This window comes from Aedes albopictus, chromosome 3, assembly GCF_035046485.1.
Source record: "Aedes albopictus strain Foshan chromosome 3, AalbF5, whole genome shotgun sequence".
Lineage (NCBI taxonomy): Eukaryota > Metazoa > Arthropoda > Insecta > Diptera > Culicidae > Aedes > Aedes albopictus.
Window position 1 is genome coordinate 353,674,895 of NC_085138.1, and position 20,930 is coordinate 353,695,824.

The 20,930-nt window shown below is 43.7% G+C and overlaps 1 protein-coding gene across 7 annotated transcripts in view; it reads right to left on the bottom strand.

The window, feature by feature from the left end:
* Positions 1 to 20,930, bottom strand: part of LOC109428958 (uncharacterized) — a gene marked incomplete at its 3' end in the record, with an annotated part of 164,704 nt that overhangs the window by 35,256 nt on the left and 108,518 nt on the right.

Below are 20,930 nucleotides of genomic sequence, written 5' to 3' on the forward strand. Positions count from 1 at the left end.
AACTTAGCCGAAATCCAAATTTTCATGAATTTTGGAGCCCGGGAACCTATTTAAAAATCAATTTGAAGTTTGTATGGGAGCGATTTGTCGAATCACCCCTCGTCGCAGTTTGTACTGGGCGGAGCTGTCAAACAGTTGCCCACCTGTCAAAAGGTGATTTCAAAAAATCTCTTTGAAATTGATTTTAGGAATCAGAACAAATTTCTAAAAATCTGAAAAAAATCATAGTGACTCAGAAAAAGGTGCTCTTCCGTATAAAATCAAAAAATCAATACATTTTTCAAAATTTAAAAACCCAATTGGAGGAAATTTGCTGCGTAGATTGTAGTTTTGTTGCGGCAGGGCAGGCACACTCGATGAAGCGAAAACATACGCTTGCCTTGCTGCCATCAGCTGACTTTTTCCCAGCAAGGCGGTGGGCAGGAAACAAAATTATTTGAAGGGTCCCTTCCTACAGATCTTCTGAGTAATCTGTAAAAGGTTTGCTCAACTCTTCAGGATTAATTACACGTCATTCATCATTTCAACTACATTCGCAACACAACAGAACAACTCTCAAAACGTCAAACCTGCGAAAGACTACTGATAACATCACCGCATCAACAACAAATTTCAAACCGTGTGCCGTCTTATCCACAGACATCATGTTCCCGTCACCGATCAACGTGTCTCCAGCAGCGGTCAGCCAGCCAGAGGTGGCGGGTCCATTGTACGCTTGTGTACTACGGAAAAACGTGACGAATCAGTGTTTCAGATTGTCTCTTTTTCCGCAATAAACCGCCAATCACCTACCCCGCGCGATTGGCATTGGTTGTAGGTGGGTGTTTAGCCAAACCACACATTGCGCATCGCATCAGAACATCAACGACACCATCAATGACTCTCTCTAGTAGATAATAAAACAGTTACTGATAAGATTTGCCGGTCACCACCACCGGCGGTAAACAACGCGGCAAAATTCGCTGACGACGAAGTGCTGAAATCAAGGCTAACAGTCAGATAAACGTGGGATAATTGAACGCGGTTGGCGTTTAATCATTCCCTAAAGCAACGCTGTTCGGGTTTCCGGTTCTTCCGAGAGAGTTTTTCATAATCGGAATGAATGACTGTGTGCATAACTGCATCGGGCTGCATCCAAGGAAACGCCATCCCAATCCTACCAATATGATGTAACCATAGCATAACATTGGCACAAGCTGTGACATCATATCTTTTAACACAGTTTCAAACTTTCTATGCGTATTCGTAAGGGAGAATTCATAAATAATTTTGCATTTGTTGTACATGTTTGACATTCTCCGCCCTTTGAAGCATATTTTCCATAACCAACACATAGCTCATTACACTATCGAAAAATTCTCTCGCAGGGCTCTCGGAAATATTATCTCAGAAAAAATCTCGGTAGTCATCCTAAGAGAAATCTCGGAAGGAATCACGGGAGGAATTCCTCAAAGAAATCCGGGAGAATCCCTGGAAGAATCTCGGAAGGAATCCTGCGAGGAAACCCGGGACGATTCTCGGAAGGAATCCCTGAAAGAATCCCAACGGAAAACCTTGAAGGAATACCGGGAACAATCCCTGGAAGAATCTCGAGAGAAGTACCTGAGGCAATGTTGGAAGAATCCCTGAACTGAAAGAATCTCGGAATAAAACCTTGGAGAAAAAAGGATTCATGGAGAAATCATAAAAAGAATCTCAGAAGAATTTCCTGGAAGAAAGAAAGGGAAAAATCCCTGTGGAAATCTTGGGCGAATCCCTAAAGGAAATTCGGGAAGAATCAATGCCGAAAGCACTGAAGAAATTCTCAAGGAATATGTAAAAGAATCCAGGAATCCTAAAGGAATAACGGGAGACATCAATGAAGTAATCCCGGGTGGAATCTCTATGGAAATCTTGGAAGAATCTTTCACGAAAGCTATGAAAAAATCATTGCAATCCCGAAAGGAAACCTGGAAAAAATCAATGATAGAATTAGGGAAGGACTCAAGGAAGGAATCCTGGGAACAATTTCAGAAAGAATTTTAGGAGAAATCCACTAAAGAAGTTCGGGAAAAGTCCCAGAAGGATTCCGGGTGAAAAAAACGTAAGAAACATTCTGAATGAATTTCTGAAAGAAACCCGACAGAAATCCTTAAATGAATCTTGAAGAAATCCCTTGAAGAATCTCAAAAGGAGTTCTTTTGAATATTCTGGAGGAGTACCTAGAGAAACACCGGTAGAGATCGCTGAGAGAATCTCGGTGGAATTCCAGTAAGAATCAATGATTGTATCCCAGGAGGAATTCCTGAAGAAATCACGGAAAGAATTCCGACAGGAATCCCAGGAGAAAACTCAAGAAAAATCCTGGAGAAATCACTGACGCATTCTCGGGGATAAACGAGTTTTAGAAAGAATTCTTGCAGAAATGCTTAACAGAATCTTAGATGAATCTTTGATGGAATCCCAGGAGAATTCCCTGAAGATAACCCAGGAATGATCAATACAAGAATACTGAAAAGAATCCCGAAGGAAATCCCCAGAAAAAAAATACGAAAGAGATTCATAAAAAAATCTGGAGAAATCCAATAATGAAATCCCGGGAATACATGGAGAAATCCCTAAGGAAAGTCAGGAGAAATCCCTAATTGAATCTTGTAAGGAACACCTGAAAGAATGCCGGCAGGAGTCCCGGTAGAAGCCCCTGTCAGAAGGAATCGCGGCAGAAATCTTTAAACCTTCATCCAGCCAACAAACTATTCTAAATGAGGATTCCGGGGACATGGGTACCTGGTCCACATGGTTCCGGAGTTATTTCGGATTGTCTTGGCGTACCAAAATTGGCCACATACTTTGCACAATGTATAACTCAAGAGCTCGATTAGATAGAGAATAGTTTCTTCGGCAAATTTATCCAGCAAGCTAAGAACTATCTGACAACGGCGACCTTGGTTCGAGATTCGTCCGTCCGCTAGGCGGTGCCAGTATCAAAAATGATAAAACCGCTATTTCTCAGAATCCTGATACGATAGAATGATGCCGTTTTCGGCAAAGTTGTTCGGCAAGCTAAGAACTATGTGTGCGGTTTTCAGCAAAGTTGATCAGCAAATTAAGAACTGTCTGGCAACGGCGACCTGAGTTCACTGTCTGGCAACAGTGGCTTTAGTTCGCGATTTGTTCGGTAGATGGCGCCAGTGTCAAAACTATTCAAAACTCTATAACTTGGAATTCGGATAATATATAATGATACCGTCTTCGACAAAGTTGTTCAGCTAGCTTAGAACTATCTGACAGTTGGATCTTTGGTTCACAATGTCGGCAAAGTGTTTAAGTAGGCCAAGAACAAAATGTCAATTGGGTCTTTGGTTCGGTTTGTTGATTATCCCGGGAGCGGTCGCGTCATACACTCACCATGAAAAAAGCTCGCTTGTGGTGTCACTGAGGGTGTCCGAAGACGCGACTGCTCGGGGGTTATATAACTTACCCAACTGAAATCATCAAATTACTGCTTTTACCCTATCCTAGCTTTTTAATTAATATCGTGTCAAATGCAGCGGTCGGAATTTTCGCTCATTCTCACGAAAATAGAATTCTCCCTCACGCAAATTTTCAGCGAAAATCTGGCTTGAGAAATCTCCCGCACAAAGAGCAGAGCGAAAACATTTTTTCACTCACTCCCAAAGGTGCGAGCATTTCGTTTGCCCTTTGTCGGCCGATTATGTTGTCTTTCCTTGACTCATATGACGCCGACGATGATTGGTTTTATGCATTATATTTTCTACACCCTCTGTGTGGTTGGCGTGGTGGTGTGGATAGAGTGCGCGTGTCGCGTATGTTTTTAGTAATGTTCCAGGTTCGAATCCCGTCGCGGGCACAATTTTTGTTAATCTGCTTTGAAAAGATTTTCGTGAAAATTGGGTGAGAGAAAATTTAACAGAACGAAAAGAAATTATCTGCAGGTTGAAGCGATTTTCAGTTATCATGAATCGCTACTCTCGAAAGAAGTGCTGGAGGGGAAAAGTGTTCCTCAAGCAAAATAGTGAAAATAAGCTCTCCCGCCGTCGTGAGAATAGCCATATTTCGTATCGCTGAAACGAAAATTACGAACCCTGGTCAAATGTTATTTTTATACACCTTGTCCTTTTTTTACGTCCATGCTTGGCTGTGCGACATAAAATTCTACCACTAAGACAATGAGCAAACTCATCAGTTTTATATTTTTTAAAACATCTTCGTGATTGGGAGAAGTGTACAAAAATATAAAAATGTGTATTTTGATCATTATTTTGTCGGTAGATTTTTTTTTTCGCCAAGCCAATAGTGGACGTAAATTAAGGTTTAGGTGTACCTTGCCCTTGACCTTGCCATATTTGCAATAGATCCTCCGAATACAATATTTGTTATGCGTTTGCTTTTCGTGGAATCGCTCTGGAGATTTCTGTTCTCTAGGAATTCCTTCAGGGATTTCTCTAGAGATATACCCAGGTATTCCATTCAGGGCTTTATCCAGGAATTTCTCAAGGGATTGATCCTTCCACCAGGAATTCCTCTAGATATTCCACGAAGGATTTTTTGGGAGTACTTCTAGGGATTCATCAATGGGTTTCTTATGGGTTCAACCAAGGGTTCATGCAGGAACCCCACACCATCAATTATCTATTCAGTGACTTCTGTAAGGTGTACTCCAGGTATTCTTTCGGTGATTCTTCCACGAATTTCACCAGAGGATCCTCCAGAAATCATGCAGACATGCTTGTAAAACTTTCTCCTCAGGAATGCCCCCATGTATTCCTGCAGGAATTCCCCTAGGGTTTTGAACAGGAATTCCTAAAAGGATTTTGTTACACTTATTTTATAATTTCTCACGGATTTCTCCAAGAATTCCTTCAAGAATTTTGCCGAAGTTTTCCAGATTTCTTCATGGATTTCTGCAAAGTTTCAATCAGTAATTCCGCCAGATATTATCTCAGGCGTCCTTTAGGGATTTCGTGGCCGAGCGGTTAGCGGCGTCAGTCGTTTAGGTGTCTCGTAAGCCTCGGAGTGTGGGTTAGATTCCCGCTCCAGCCGGGGAAAACTTTTCGTCAAACGGAAAATTCTCCACTGGGTCACTGGGTGTAATATGTGTTGTACGTTGTCGAATGTTTGTAATGTTCAGTCTGTAGAGGCCGCAAGGTCGAAGACGGTGTAATTGTCTTTTTTTAAAGGGTTTATCCAGAAATTTCTCTTAGAATATCTCAAAGTCCTTCGGGAATGAATTTCACCAGAGATTCCTCATGAACTTCCAACAGGGATTTGCTCAGGAGTTCCTCTAGAGATTTTTTCTGGCTATTTCTCCATAGATTTCACTGGAAATTCCTTCAAATATTTATCATGGTGATCCCCCAGAGATTCTTCTATAAATTGCTTCAGAAATTCCTACAGAAGCTCCTATAGGGATCCCATCAGGGAGCCCTCCGGAAACATCTTCAGAGATTGCTCTGGGAATTTCTTTAGGGATTTCTTAATAAGTGTCTCAAGAGTTTTCGCTTACGGTTCCTGCAGGGATTTCTCCTGGAATTACATTAGGGATTTGTGCAGGAACTTCTCTAGTGATTTTTACAGAATTTTTTTTTTCGGGAAGTCCTCCAGACATTCTCATGCTTTTCTGTAACGATCGATCGTTGTTTTTAAGTCAAAATTGCCCATAACATTTGAATGACAAAACATAGCAACATGCAATGTTCAGAACAAATATGCGTCATTACTTGCTCTTCAAATGCTCCAAAGCTCACATCTTCGAAAAAATCAAATAAAAAAGTTATTGCGAAAAACCCGGTTTTGGGGGGCTCACCCTAAGTCAAAACTTAAAATTGACCTACTATGTTCAAACTAAGAGCTAGATAAACGGTGTATTCAACAAAATTGCTCGAAATAGCATTGCCTACAACTTTGCTGAAGAACTCGATCTCGTATGGCTTAAAATTAAAAAGTTCTATTCCAGATTTGAGTTAAGACGAGGACCACCCTAATCAAAAATTTTTGGAAAAGATGCAGCAAAGAGATGCAAACAACTTCTCTGAAGGCACCAAACGCCTCAAATTAACGAAAACAGAGATACGTATTTTTTCCTGCTAAAACGTGGATTCGGACCATTGTGCACTGTGTCCGACCACCGTCTCCTAATAGGGGAAATCCGACTACGCATTGCTAGGACATCGACGCATCGACACAAGTAGAAAATCGGGCGCCGGTTTAACACACGCCGACTGGAAGACGCTGCGATGAAAAGGTCCTTCATCGAGAAGCTAAAGAACCGTGCTGCGAATATTCCAGAAGGTGGAAGCGTAGAAGATCGATGGAGCGCCATCAAGAACACCTTCATCGCCACCGGCGAGAATAATTTGGGTGAGCTATGCACCCAGAGAAAGCAATGGATCACAGATGATACTTAGAGCATGGTTTCCCAAACTGTGGGTCGCGACCCCCCAGGGGGGTCGCCGGCCTTCATCCAGGGTGTCGCGAAGGACAGTGAAATATGTTACTGTAACAGACAACAAATGAGGGAATTTCTATGGGGGGTCGCGAAAACTACGTCTGCTGGCAAAAGGGGGTCGCGTGACCTGGAAGTTTGGGAACCTATGACTTAGAGGAAGATAGAGGAGCGAAGGATCGCCAACGCCGCGATAGAGCGAGCGAAAACACGAGAAGCCAAAGCCGTAGTCCATCAGCGCTATTCGGCTCTAGGCGGGACAAAAGCGTGGGCGGACTCCCTAGCCGACGAAGGCGAGAAAGCCGCAAATACCGGCGACATTCGTCTCCTCTAAGACTTCTCACGTCGCCTTAGTGGGACTAAGGTAAATGCTACGATGTCCGTGAAAGACACTTCACGTCGTTATTGACGGACCCGGCTGACCAGTTGCAACGCTGGTTCGAGCACTTTGGAAACCTTTTTAAGGTGTCGGCCACGCCATCAATACCTTAGCATAATCCGTCAAGAGTTCGATGCATTATTCGTATCAACACCAAAGTTTCATCAGTGCAGGAGATAGAAACAGCCATCCGTAGCATGACATTGAACAGGGACCCGGGGGTCGATCGCATATCAGCCGAGATGCTCAAAGCTGACCCCTTTAGTATCTGCACAACTGCGGCATCAATTATTCTGCAACATATGGGAAACCACTACAATTCCGACCGACTGGATGCAAGGCGTCTTAGTGAAGGTTCCCAAAAAGTGTGACCTGACTGTATGCGATAATTGGCGGAGCATCGTGTTACTATGTATCGTTCTCAACGTCCTTTGCAAAGGAGAAGATTACGGCAACTCTCCCGCCGCCGCAACAAACAGAATTCCGTGCCGGACGATCTTGTGTGGACCACATTGTCGCGCTTCGTATAATGTAGAAGCAAATCAATGAATTCCAAAAATATTTCTACCTGGTGTTCATCGATTACGAAAAAGCTTTCGACTGTCTCAATCATGAAAACATGTGGAAAGCTCTCAGGCGCAAGGATGTCCCTGAGAAAATCATCGGCCTCATTGGGCATTTTCATGCAGAGTACTGCACAACGGTGTCTTGTCCGATCCCATCTGCTCCGTTGCTGAAGTGAGGCAAGGATGTATCCTATCACCGCTACTGTTCCTCATCGTAATCGATGAGATCCTATCGTGGGTTGCTGTGGCAGCCCATTACCATGGAGTGCCTAAATGATTTCAAATTGGCTGATGACAATGCTCTCCTAGCTCAACGGCGCTTTGATATGCAGAGATAGCTTGATGATCTTGTCAATCGCTTTTTTAATATGTAGGGTAAAAACACTAGACTTCGCCCCCCTAAAATTCTGCTCTAATCTTCGCCACTTCATACATAAAAAATGGAATTTGTATGGAGGGGGCGAAGACTAGAGCAGTGGCGAAGTCTAGTGCTTTTACCCTAACCATATTTTTTTTTTTTTGAAATTCTCGTTTTACGGCATAGGGAAGCTTACTTATTTTCGGCCGTTTTGTTCTCTTCGTCACGAGAAGTTTTTGTTAGCCAAATTGCCTAAAACTTGATTATATTTTTCAGCCAGGTTGGAAAAGATTTGAGGCCAAATTAAAGCGTAATAGGTTTCAACAAACCCCTCATGACGAAGAAAACATAACAGCGAAAATAAGTATGACCCTATGACGTAAAATGAGAATTTCTAAAAAATATGATTAGGTACATATTTAAAAAATAATAAAACTTGTCTTTATTTTCACACACATCAACATATGTAACCCCTCAAATTTCGCAGTTTATGAGAAACATCTATATAAACATCTACAAATTCTTGTTTCACTTCACTGCAGCCCAGGTCGTGACGTACTCTTTGATAGGTGAACTGTTGCTACGTACCTAAGCAACTGCTCACCTATCGAAGAGTACGTCACGACCAGTTCAATGACACCCAGTTGTATATCACCACCGCGCACCGCCCGGGTTGGAAAAAAGGGAAAATCAACAAACCAATCGAACGATAATCGTTCTTTAAATGTGCACTGTGCAGTCAACTGGGCTCTCCGATGCGATGCGATGGTAAAGCAACAGCCAGGCGTTTCTTGGCCGAAGGCCTTTCCCTTGAAACAATAAACCGATCTCTTTCGCTCTCGTATAGGCTACCGCCGACGGCCGCTCTTTTGCATATCGCCCCCACCCCCCGTCAGTTTCCTACGCGCCCCATACGGGTGAGCTCCATATACGGTCAAAGTGGGTCGGCCACCGCGCAAGTTGCACATGCAAATAAGCATAAAACTTTATAAACATAAATACTATGGAAGACAGTCACCTAGACGACGAGAGTGCACGAAGCGCAGCAGCAGTGAAAGTCCCACCAGAGAATCGCATGAGTTTAGTCCGGTGGTGACCATCATCGTTATCTACATAATCGCAGGGCTGGTAGGGAATCGCTTCATAGCGACTTGATTTCTATTTTTGATCATATAAATAAATCAAAAGTATAGGAAAAATGATCACACTGCACGCTATGTCCAAAGGGAAGTATTATGAAAAGTGAATGTACCTCAAATTTTATTCGCTAGAACCGTATTTTTGGTCCTCTAGATTCAGAATATGTGTGATTTAAAATAATCCATCTTGGGTTTTTTCCCATACATTTTTATATGGGATGAAATTAACCTTAAAATGACTTTTTTCATCATTTGTATGGGAAAATAGGTAAAAAATCAAAAAAATCGAAAAACCCAAGATGAAATATTTTAAACCGCACATATTCTCAAACTAGAGGTCCAAACCTACGATCCTATGGAATAACATTTGAGGTACATTCGATTTTCAAAATACTTCCCTTTGGACATAGCGTGACTGTTTTGTATAATTTTGTTGCTAGCTGTGTCATTGAAATAAACGGAACAACTACCAGCCCTGTACTGTAATAGTACGGTCGTCGTGGACGTCACCTCTGCCGCCGCTCTGTTTCTGTTGTCGTCGGCGGCGCTCGTGGTTGTTTGTCATGAAAAGTGAAACCGGAAAATTAGTCACTTTCATGGTTCACGACCCGGCTATGGCGGCGACAGCGACAGCGACGACGGTTCCAAGAAAGGCGCTTCTTAGAGATAGTTTGCCGGTCGTCGTCGTCGTCGTTGTCCGTCATTGTTCGTTCCGGAGAGTTGGTCTTTCGTGACCTGATTCCCTTTTGAGGTACGGCGGTAGATAGATGATCGCACTTCCTTGGCTTCGCTCGCAATCGAAACGAATTCGATATCAGGAAAAAAAGCATCGGATCGATGGCTGAGTGGGGATCTCACATTTGCCGGAGTTTTATTCGGAAATCGATTACCTTGTATGACAAAAACGTTTTTGACGAATTCAACATAAAATTTACTTCAGTGATTTTTTTTATTACCTATTCTCGGGACGGGATCTTAAACAAAGTTTCTATCAGTAGGCAAAAAGTTACTCAAAAAGCAATTTATTTAGCATACTTCTTTATTTTGATTACAGATTCAGGCGATATTGCCAGTAGTATTCTTGTGATTTCGAGATAGTTCGTAATAAACAAAAAAAAAACATTGTTTAAGAAATTAAGTTTTCCGAATTAACAACTCGAAAAGAAGAACAAAATTAAATAATTTAAAAGCTACACGATTTTGCGTTCAAAACAAAGCATTGACTTCACAAAACAGCTTTCATTTTTGAAGAAATATTGAGCATGTTCATACTTTCAGTGCGTTCCACGGCCGCAATGACCAAACTGTCGAAAATCAACTATGATCGTTATGCTTGTCTGACGGTAGCATCTTTCCATTTTGAAAGTGCGTTTTCGACGTAAGTGCTAATGAAGATCGATTATAAAATAAGTGCAGAAATCGACCGTCACTGGACGGTAGAGTATGCTCTGGTTTCGAAGTACGATCGATTGCGTTGACTTTTAAAGGTTAAAAATATAGTCACCATGTAATTTTTGGAAGGGATAGCTCTGGTATTTGAACAAGATTTTTTTATTCAATCGACTAAAAAGCAGTAAACCGATGAAGAATAAATAGAGATAAATGGGCCATAATCATATAGTGTGGAAGATCGAACATCACATATGATGGGCATAGAACTAGGGATAATCCGATTTCTACTGCTGTCAGATCTAATCAAAAATGTTTCGAGAGCTACGAGATCTTCCAACCTGATTGTAAGGACGTGGCCGGCACCGTTTTGTACCATTAACCCTAAAAGGGATACCTTCATGGCCTTAGTTTCGTCACCTCGCTGAGTGTGTTCCATCAAAGACGAGCTCTGAAAGGCGCCTGGGGTCCAATGGACCCCAGGTATCCCTTTTAGGGTTAAAGAGAGCCTCAGTTGGACATCAAAATGCTACTTGTGAGTCTACGTATATTATGGACAGGCCCAAAGAAGTTCCTGGACCGACCGAGAATCGAACCCAATACCCTCAATAGCAGTGCAGTTAGGGGCTGCAGAACGGTGAGTCGATAAAGAGAGCGTCCAACATAACTCTGGTCCTCACAAGTTCCTACCTCATGCTTCCACGGGTCAAGCGATGACAAAGACCTCCAGCTAAGAGTTGTGTGCTTAGCTGATAGTGCAGCCTGGGCACTGTTGTCCTTCTGACTTCAGCTAGATTGAGGAGGTACGACCCGAGCGTCTGTTCACCAAGGAGGTGCGGCTCAAACAGCGGCTGTTCTGGCATCCAGCGGCTGAGTAAGAAACGCTGCATCACGCCTAGCTAGATCCAAGGTGGTAGCTCCATCAGCGTGGTCGTCCCAGTGTTGGCTAGGACGTTAAACAGAACTGGCACTTTGGCCCTCCGGCGAGACAGGAGTGTTGGCGTAGGCCCAATAAGCCACCCGTAAAAATCCCCATTGCGAATAACATAGGAGAAAATACGACTCGATACAATCGGCAAAGAACCACGCGACGAAATAAGGACTACGATTGGAAACTTGGAACATGGAATTGCAAGTCACTAGGTTTCGCAGGATGTGGCAGGATAATTTACGACGAACTAAATCCCCGCAACTTCGACATCGTGGCGTTGCAGAAACTTTGTTGGACTGGACAGAAAGTGTGGAAAAGCGGGCATCGAGCGGCTACCTTCTACCAAAGCTGTGGCACCACCAATGAACTGGGAACAGGATTTATAGTGTTGGGCAAGATGCGACAACGTGTGATCGGATGGCAGCCGATCAACGCAAGGATGTGCATGTTGAGAGTTAAGGGCCGTTTCTTCAACTACAGCATCATTAACGTCCACTGCCCACACGAAGGGAGACCTGATGACAAGAAAGAAGCGTTCTACGCGCAGTTAGAGCAAACATATGATGGTTGCTCGCCGCGTGACGTGAAAATCGTTGTCGGCAACATGAACGCGCAGGTAGAAAGGGAGGAAATGTACAGACCGGTATACGGGCCAAACAGCCTGCACGCCGCATCGAATGATAACGGCCAGCGATGCGTAAACTTTGCAGCCTCCCGTGGTATGGTAGTCCGAAGCACCTTCTTCTCCCGCAAAGATATCCACAAAGCCACCTGGAGATCCCCCGACCAACAAACAGAAAATCTAATCGACGGTAAATTATTCTCGGATATAACCAATGTCCGTACATACCGCAGAGCGAATATAGATTCGGATCACTACTTAGTCGCTGTATGCATGCACTCAAAACTTTCGACAGTTATCACCACGCGTCGAACGCCGCGGCTCAACATCGAGCAGCTGCGTAACGTAGAAGTGGCTCAAGACTACGCGCAGCAGTTAGCAGTGGCCCTACCAACGGAAGAGCAGCTTGGCGCAGCTACACTTGAAGATGGCTGGAGGGACATCCGATCCGCCATAGGTAGTACCTCGGCTACAGCACTAGGCTTCGCGTCTCCGAATCACAGAAACGACTGGTACGACGGCGAATGTGAATAGTTGAAAAACGAGAAGAATACAGCATGGGCGAGAATGCTGCAACACCGTACGAGAGCGAATGAGAATCAGAATCAGAACTCAGTCTTCCAGATGAAGGAGCGCCAGCAGGAAGAACGAGATCGCGAAGCAATGGAAGAGCTGTACCGCTCTAAGGACACACGAAAGTTCTACGAGAAGCTGAACCGCTCGCGCAGAAGCTTCGTGCCACAAGCCGACATGTGCCGAGATAATCACGGGAATATTCGCACGAGCGAGCGTGAGGTGGTCGAGAGGTGGCGGCAGCATTACGATGAGCCCCTCAATGGCGACGTTGCAACACCGAAGGTGGCGATGTAACAGATCTAGGAGTACGTGCGCAGGACGAAAGATTTCCCTAACCTCCAAGAGATTGAAGAGGAGATTGACCGGTTGAAAAACAACAAATCCGCTGGAGCAGATCAACTACCAAGCGAGCTTCTAAAATACGGTGGAGAAACACTGGTGAGAGCACTACACTGGGTCATTACCAAGATTTGGGAAGAGGAAATATTACCGGAGGAACGGATGGAAGGTATCGTGTGTCCCATCTACAAAAAGGGCGACAAGTTAGATTGCGGGAACTATCGCGCGATCACACTACTGAGCGCTGCCTACAAGGTACTCTCTCAAATTTTATGCCACCGTTTATCACCGATTCCAAGAGAGTTCGTGGGGCAATATCAGGCTGGTTTCATGGGTGAACGCGCTACAACGGACCAGATGTTCGCCATCCGCCAGTTGTTGCAGAAATGCCGCGAATACAACGTGCCCACACATCACTTGTTCATCGATTTCAAATCGGCGTATGATACAATCGATCGAGAACAGCTATGACAGATTACGCACGAATACGGATTCTCGGATAAACTGATACGATTGATCAAGGCGACGATGGATTGAGTGATGTGCGTAGTTCGAGTATCAGGGACACTCTCGAGTCCCTATGAATCTCGCAAAGGGTTACGGCAAGGGGGTGGTCTTTCGTGCTTGCTGTTCAACATTGCGTTAGAAGGTGTAATAAGGAGATCGGGGATAAACACGAGTGGAACGATTTTCACGAAGTCCGTTTAGCTGCTTAGTTTCGCTGATGATATTGATATTATTGCTCGTAAATTTGAGACGATGGCGGAAACGTACATCCGACTAAAGAATGAAGCCAGGCGAATCGGATTAGTCATTAATGTGTCGAAGACAAAGTACATGATGACAAAGGGCTCAAGGGAGGAATTATCGCGCCCGCCACCCCGAATTTATATCGACGGTGATGAAATCGAGGCGGTTGAAGAATTCGTGTACTTGGGCTCACTGGTGACCGCCGACCACGACACCAGCAAAGAAATTCAGAGGTGCATTGTGGCAGGAAATCGTGCTCACTTTGGACTCCGCAGAACTCTACGATCGAATAAAGTTCGCCGTAACACGAAGTTAACTATCTACAAAACGCTGATTAGACCGGTTGTTCTCTATGGGCACGAAACGTGGACCTTACGTGCAGAGGATTATCGCACCCTTGGAGTTTTCGAACGGAAGGTGTTGCGTACCATCTACGGCGGAGTGCAGATGGAAGACGGGACTTGGAGAAGGTGAATGAACCACGAGCTGCTTCAGGTGGGTCGACCAAGTGGAGGATGATCTGAGGACCCTACGCAGAGTACGGAACTGGAGACAAACAGCCATGGACCGAGTGGAATGGAGACGGCTACTATGTACAGCAGAGGCCACCCCGGTCTTAGCCTGATCGGTAAGGTAAGTACCCTCAGTATGACAATTCTGAATAGCTGCACGTTTACTGCCTCGTCTATACCCGAACCATGGTTGAATTACTCATAAATTACGCAACAATGCACATTTCAAACGACCCAGAGAACTAGTCCTCATCATTTTAAGCCAATTTATCATCATTTCATTCGGTAGCTAGCTATATGATTGATTTATTGTGAATTATTGCCTCTCTGTCCCCATCGAGAGAGCGCGAGCGGCTCCTATCTAAGGGGGCGGCACTTTCCAATTGCACGTTCACCCTTGTTGAGCATTCGCGCGCTGATATTTCGAACCGCACTTTGTTCGCATCATGAATCAACGCAATTTCAACGGGGCAAAATTCCGAAATGCCGATTAGTCAGCCAGCCAGCCAAGATCCGCAGTCAACCGACGCCAATATGGTCGGACGGACAGTTGTCGTCGTCGTCGGCGGCGGCGACGACCACAGGAACAAGGTACAAATGAGAAACAATGAATACATACGAAAGCAAAAGTGAAGCGAACGCAACTCTAAATGGAGATAAGAAATTTAATAATTGCATCAGACGACCACGACAGTCATAACAATGCAATGCTCTCTGCTCAGTCAGTGCTCACAGCCCCCCAGGGGGGCTTGATCGGTCGTAAGACAGTAGCAAACAGCAGCAGCGCAGTGAATGAGTTTTATTGTCTGCGCGCCCTGGGCTGAGGCAATTCGGATATTGTACGCTAGATTATACGCACAACAATATGATGTGTGTAGTCTACTTTCGATTGCAAGATTGTTTTGTTGCGGGCAGAGCCCGGCGCGGTATTGGAAAATCGCGCTTTCGATTTCGTTTGCCAGCACTTTTGGAATTTATGGTGGCTCCTCCTTTCGTCCGACGCCGACAACGATGCCCGGTTATTATACTTTGTTTATTCGAGGCGGTGCAGTGCAGTGTGTGTGTCAATTGGTGCTAATTCGATTAACGACTTGTTGTGGATGACCTAGTTGATCGTTCGAAAAATTGAGGAATTTTGAAACACTGTGATAATTTGCTAGATTTGGAAATGATTTGGGTAGAGTTCAACAACCGCCTAATCTAGCTTAGACGGGTAACGATTGAAACCAGCTCTCACACAATGAGAGGAGCTCAAACCAAGCATGTTGGCTTTGAATTTAGATTCAATTTGAATTGGATGTGGTTTGGATTTGGATTGGATTGGGATTGGATTTGGATTGGGATTGAATTGGGATTGGATTGGAATTGGATTGGGTTGGGATTGGGATTGGATTGGGATTGGATTTGGATTGGATTTGGATTGGATTTGGATTGGATTTGAATTGGATATGGATTAGATTTGGATTGGATTGGATTGGATTTGGATTAGATTTGGATTGGATTGGATTTGGACTTTTATTGGATTTTGATTGGATTCACGGTAAAAGATCCGTCGTCAGATGTATGTCCAAAAAGTCATGACCTTATCGCTTCATATCATTACTACAAGTCATGATAGCATGATCTAAACGATGGTCATCATGAACAATCCTGTTTTCAGAAAAATGTGACGCTCAATCATTGTAAACATAGCACGGCTGAGTTATGAAATCAGAACTCAGACTGCTGTAAACATTACTGAGAATCATAAAATCATGAATTAAAGCAATAGATTTCGGCGCCATTAAACGTTACGCAATAGAAGCCTGTCAGCCATTTTTATTTTCATTTCAGTTAAGGCGTCACGTTTAATTGTCGAAGTGGTTTTCAGCGGGAGATAAAAATACTTATTTTCATATTTTCTGAGTTTAAAACGGTAAGTTCTGAAAAGGTTCACTGTGTTGACGATGGTGAACACATTCCATGCTATTCGAAAACAAAGCGATTATGTCACTGATTTATTTCGATTTTTTATCATACGCGCTCAGTAACCTGGACAACTACAGCGTGGACGTTATCAATGACCACGGGTCCGAACTCCTAAATTGTTAAATAGTTTGTATGTCATATAACGTAGCATAATTAAACATATTTGGATTGTAGTTCACTAAACATTGCTAATTTTTTTTTTTATTGTGGAATCATAAGATAATTGCCCGATTCAAATTATATTTATATTTTGTTTCATAAATTTACTATAATTAATATGAATCATAAATGACAAACACTTGAATCCTGAAGCATGCTTATATTCTCATGGACCAAGATCATAGTTCCAGAACAGTGAACCGTATAGTGCATTCTTTTCATTATCGTCGCAACGCCTTTACCGTCATGACTAATGTTGCATACTACCGTCACACACTACATTCATGCTGCCGTCGAAGCATGAATGTCGTCTACCATGAATGTAACATTTGGCACCATGATTGTAACACAAATCAAGATGATGGGAGTACGAAATGATAGTTTTGAAATGTAGAGCTGGAGTTCCAGTGGTTCCGAAAACTGCGAAAGAAAAATGCGGATAACTCGTGCAGAGTATCAGAGGCGTTACTTGGGGTCTGAGGGGGAAGGGAGGTAGTTAAGGAAGATTTCGGAGGTTTGTTAGGAAGTTTCAGAGGATTTTCGGCAGATTTCAAAGACATTACGAAGGCGTTACATGGCGTTTCGGGGGTTTCGGAGAGTCCCATGTGCGATACATGGGGTTCGAGGGGCTTTAAGGGGGATTTCAGAGGCATTCCAAGAAGCTTCAGAGCATTTTCAGCTGATTTCAGAAACGTTACGGAGTCGTTACATGGCATTTTTGAGGGTTTCGGAGGGTATAAAGTGCGTTACATGAGGTTTCTGGGGGTTTTAGGAGGATTTCGGAGGCATTCCAAGAAGTTTCAGAGCATTTTCAGCGGGTTTCAGAAACGTTACGGAGGCGTTACATGGCGTTTTGGGGGGTTTCGGAGGGTCTGAGATGTGGTACATGGGGTTTCTGGGTGCGTTAGGTGCGTTACATGGGGTTTCTGGGGGATTAAGGGGGATTTTGCAGGCATTCCAAAGAGATTCAGAGCATTTTCGGCGGATTTCAGAAACGTTACGGAGGCATTATATGGCGTTTTCTGGGGTTTCGGAGGGTCTGAGGTGCGTTACATGGGGTTTCTGGGAGTATTAGGGGGATTTTGGAGGCATTCCAAGAAGCTTCAGAGCATTTTCGGCGGATTTCAGAAATGTTACGGAGGCGTTACATGGCATTTTCTGGGGTTTTGGAGGGTCTGAGATGCGTTACATGGGGTTTCTGGGGATTTAGGGGGATTTCTGAGGCATTCCAAAGAGTTTCAGAGCATTTTCGGCGGATTTCAGAAACGTTGCGGTGGCGTTATATGGCGTTTTCTGGGGTTTCGTAGGGTCTGAGGTGCGTTACATGTGGTTTCAGGGAGTTTAAGGGGGATTTTGGAGGCATTTCAGAGCATTTTCAGTGGATTTGATTTCAAAGTCGTTACAGAGGCGTATTTGAGGAAGGCGGAAACCCTCAGTAGTGTCCCCGAAACCCCAATCGCCATATTTAATTCCAAAATGGCCTAGGATATCGGGTTTCAACATCAACTCAATTAGCCAGGTCCGAAAATATCCGTATGGCATGAGACTTTTTGATTTGTTACACGTGGGCTGTAACTATTCATTTGGGAGCCACTGACTTTTGTTCCCCTGCTCCATTGGTGGTTATGGCCCTCGGAACGCACAATCCGAGTTATACGCAGTTATACAATCTTAAGTTATACGCATGTTCCGTTCGCAGTTTTCGGAACCACTGGGATTTTATTAGTTCACTCAATTTGCCAATCCACTACATTTTTTGCCGTGATTAAAAAAATGTCACAGTCACCCATGAATATTTCATCTGGTCATACGAGAATGTTTTTGTTGCATGATAGTCAAGACCATACACCGACGATTATCATGCAAACTACAGTTTTTGGATCACTGTTCCAGAATGAATGCTTTATGATTCCATGACCAAATTTGCCATTTTTTCTCAACAATTGTCTAAAACGCAACGTTATGGTTGCGTTACGTTAAAATGAGGCATGATATCATGACTTTTTTACATGGTGTATTTTCATAACATAAAAAAAACATTTTTTTGGGAAATCATTAATAATTTTGCCAGTTTTGGCACTGCCCTGGGCAAACATTAGAATCCTAAAGCATGCGATGCTGGGTCATTAGGCCGAAGGTCATTAGGCCGAAGGCCATTAGGCCGAAGGTCATTAGGCCGAATGGTCATTAGGCCGAATGGTCATTAGGCCGAATGGTCATCAGGACGAATTGAAAGTTAGCCGTTGTTTTTACCTTTTCCAACAATTTTTGACAAAATCTAGTTTAACAATGGAACTAGAAAGAATAGCCTATGTTTTAAAGAAGGAAAAATTTATGAATCGAATATCAGCAGTTTCAGCGCCAAAAACTATTTCAGCAATGATACTAGAAAGAACAGCCTATATTTAAAAGAAGGAAAAATTCATGGGTAAAATATCAGTAGATTCAGCATCAATAAAGTATCTTCGTGCCTGTCACACGATACACACATGCAAAATGGTCATTTGCAGAGGAAGCTCTCAGTTAATAAGCTGAGAAGCAGGCTTTGTCTCAGTGGGGACGTAACGGCAAGAAGAAGACCCAATGACCATTCAGCCTGATGACCATTCGGCCTAATGACCATTCGGCCTAATGACCATTCGGCCTAATGGCCATTCGGCCTAATGACCATTCGGCCTAATGACCATTCGGCCTAATGACCTTCGGCCGAATGGCCTTCGGCCTAATGACCTTCGGCCGAATGGCCTGACACCAAAGCATGCTTATATTCTTACGATCTAAGTTCATAGTTCTAGAATGCATGAATCCATTACCTATCTGCTAATTTTTCTCAACGTTATGGTTGCGTTACGCAAAACGAGTCATGATATCGTGACCTTTTTCATGGTGTATTTCCATAACATAACGAACTCATTATTCGCAGAACTATGACGCAGAATTGCCAATTTTGGGTACCGATTTTTTATCGTGTTTGGACTGGATTTAAATTGGATTTTGATTGGGTTGAACACTAACCAGAACACAATTAACCCCCTAGCTCCAATGTCTTGCACGCTTGCATTACAGCCAGCGTACATGACTGCAGGGCCAAATGCTCTCCAGTCGTATGCGTTCCAGGGGTTTTACTGCGGCTTAGAGATATTCACGGTCGTTACAGGGTGTTTTCGCCGGTCATAGACGTTTCAGGGGACTGTAGGACGTCCTTCAAACACCATAAACCCTCTGGAACCCCCTTAAAACCACATCTGAAACCCTCTGTATCTGTAAGTGTAAAATTAGCATAATGTTAAAATACACATTAATAAAAACAAAACAAAAATTCTGCACCGTCTCTAAAACTCACTGAAAATCCTCTAAACACACTGAAATAACTCCGAAAATCCCTTATAACGCCCCTGAAACGTCCTGTAATGTCTTTGAAATTCTCTGAAAATACCCTGAAACTCACAACAATTTCTATCAGATTCCGTACATACCCCTGAAACTATTTGTGACGTCTCAGTAACCATCTGAAAAATCCCTGAAACACCCAAAAATAGGAAACGGGATGATTGACTCATAGAAGATTGAAATCCCCGGAAACACCCTAAAATGCATAGAAAAAAACCTACGAAACTCCCTAAAACACCCATGAAACTAAGTGTAGAATAAGCATACTGTTGAAATACACGTTAATAAAAAAAAACATGAAGCTCTGTAACACATCCGAAACGCGCTAAAAATCCTTTGTAACACCCTAAATGCCTTAGAGATCCCCCAGTTATTACCTCAGACGTACTGTAACGGAATTGAAACCCTGTAAAACACATGAAAACGCCTTTGTAGACCCTTTGAAACTCGCTGATAATCCTCTGAAACTCTCTGAAACGCCTCAGAACAGCTCAGAATCTCAATCCCTTACCTGACCCCTGTAACTCCGTTCTAATGGTCTTTAAGCCCTCTGTAACGCCACCTAAATTCGCTGAAACCCTTAGATATGCTCCGGAAACTATCTGAAATCTGCTGAAATCTCTCTGAAACTCTCTGAAATACCTCCAAAAACTATCTGACACCCCCTAAAATCCCACCTAACGCTCGAAACCCTCCCTGAAACTCCCTCAAAACCCCCTAAAACCATGAGAAACTCGGGGTTGTCAGTGGAGTTTAACCTTCACGTTCCCGACCCCTAACATCTCATTTTCAAAATGCTGGCATTTCGTCAATTTCCATCCATTTTTTTAAAGTCGTCCTCAATCGATCATAAATTGGTGCAAGTTTAACTCCCAAGTGGCCATGCAATATCCGGAACCATTCCGGAGATATTTCGGAATGTATTGGGGTCAGAGGGGTGCCGAAATGGCTAAAAGTGATTATTTCCTGTGTTATTTTGTTTGAATCATCGATTTTCAGTGGAATTTTTATTGCGAACAGTAAAACACAACTTCGGTAACCAGATCCCATCCGGATGACCATGGCAGGTTCTGCGAGGGCCTCTTACTTACCTTACCGGTCAGGCTAAGGCCGGGGTGGCCTCTGCTGTACATAGTAGCCGCCTCCATTCCACTCGGTCCATGGCTGTTTGTCTCCAGTTCCGCACTCTGCGTAGGGTCCGCAGATCGTCCTCCACTTGGTCGACCCACCTAGCTCGCTGCGCTCCACGTCGTCTTGTACCGGTCGGATGACTCTCGAGAACCATTTTAGTCGGGTTGCTATCCGACATCCTGATGACGTGACCCGCCCACCGTAGCCTCCCGATTTTCGCGGTATGGACGATGGTTGGTTCTCCCAGCAGCTGATGCAGCTCGTGGTTCATTCGCC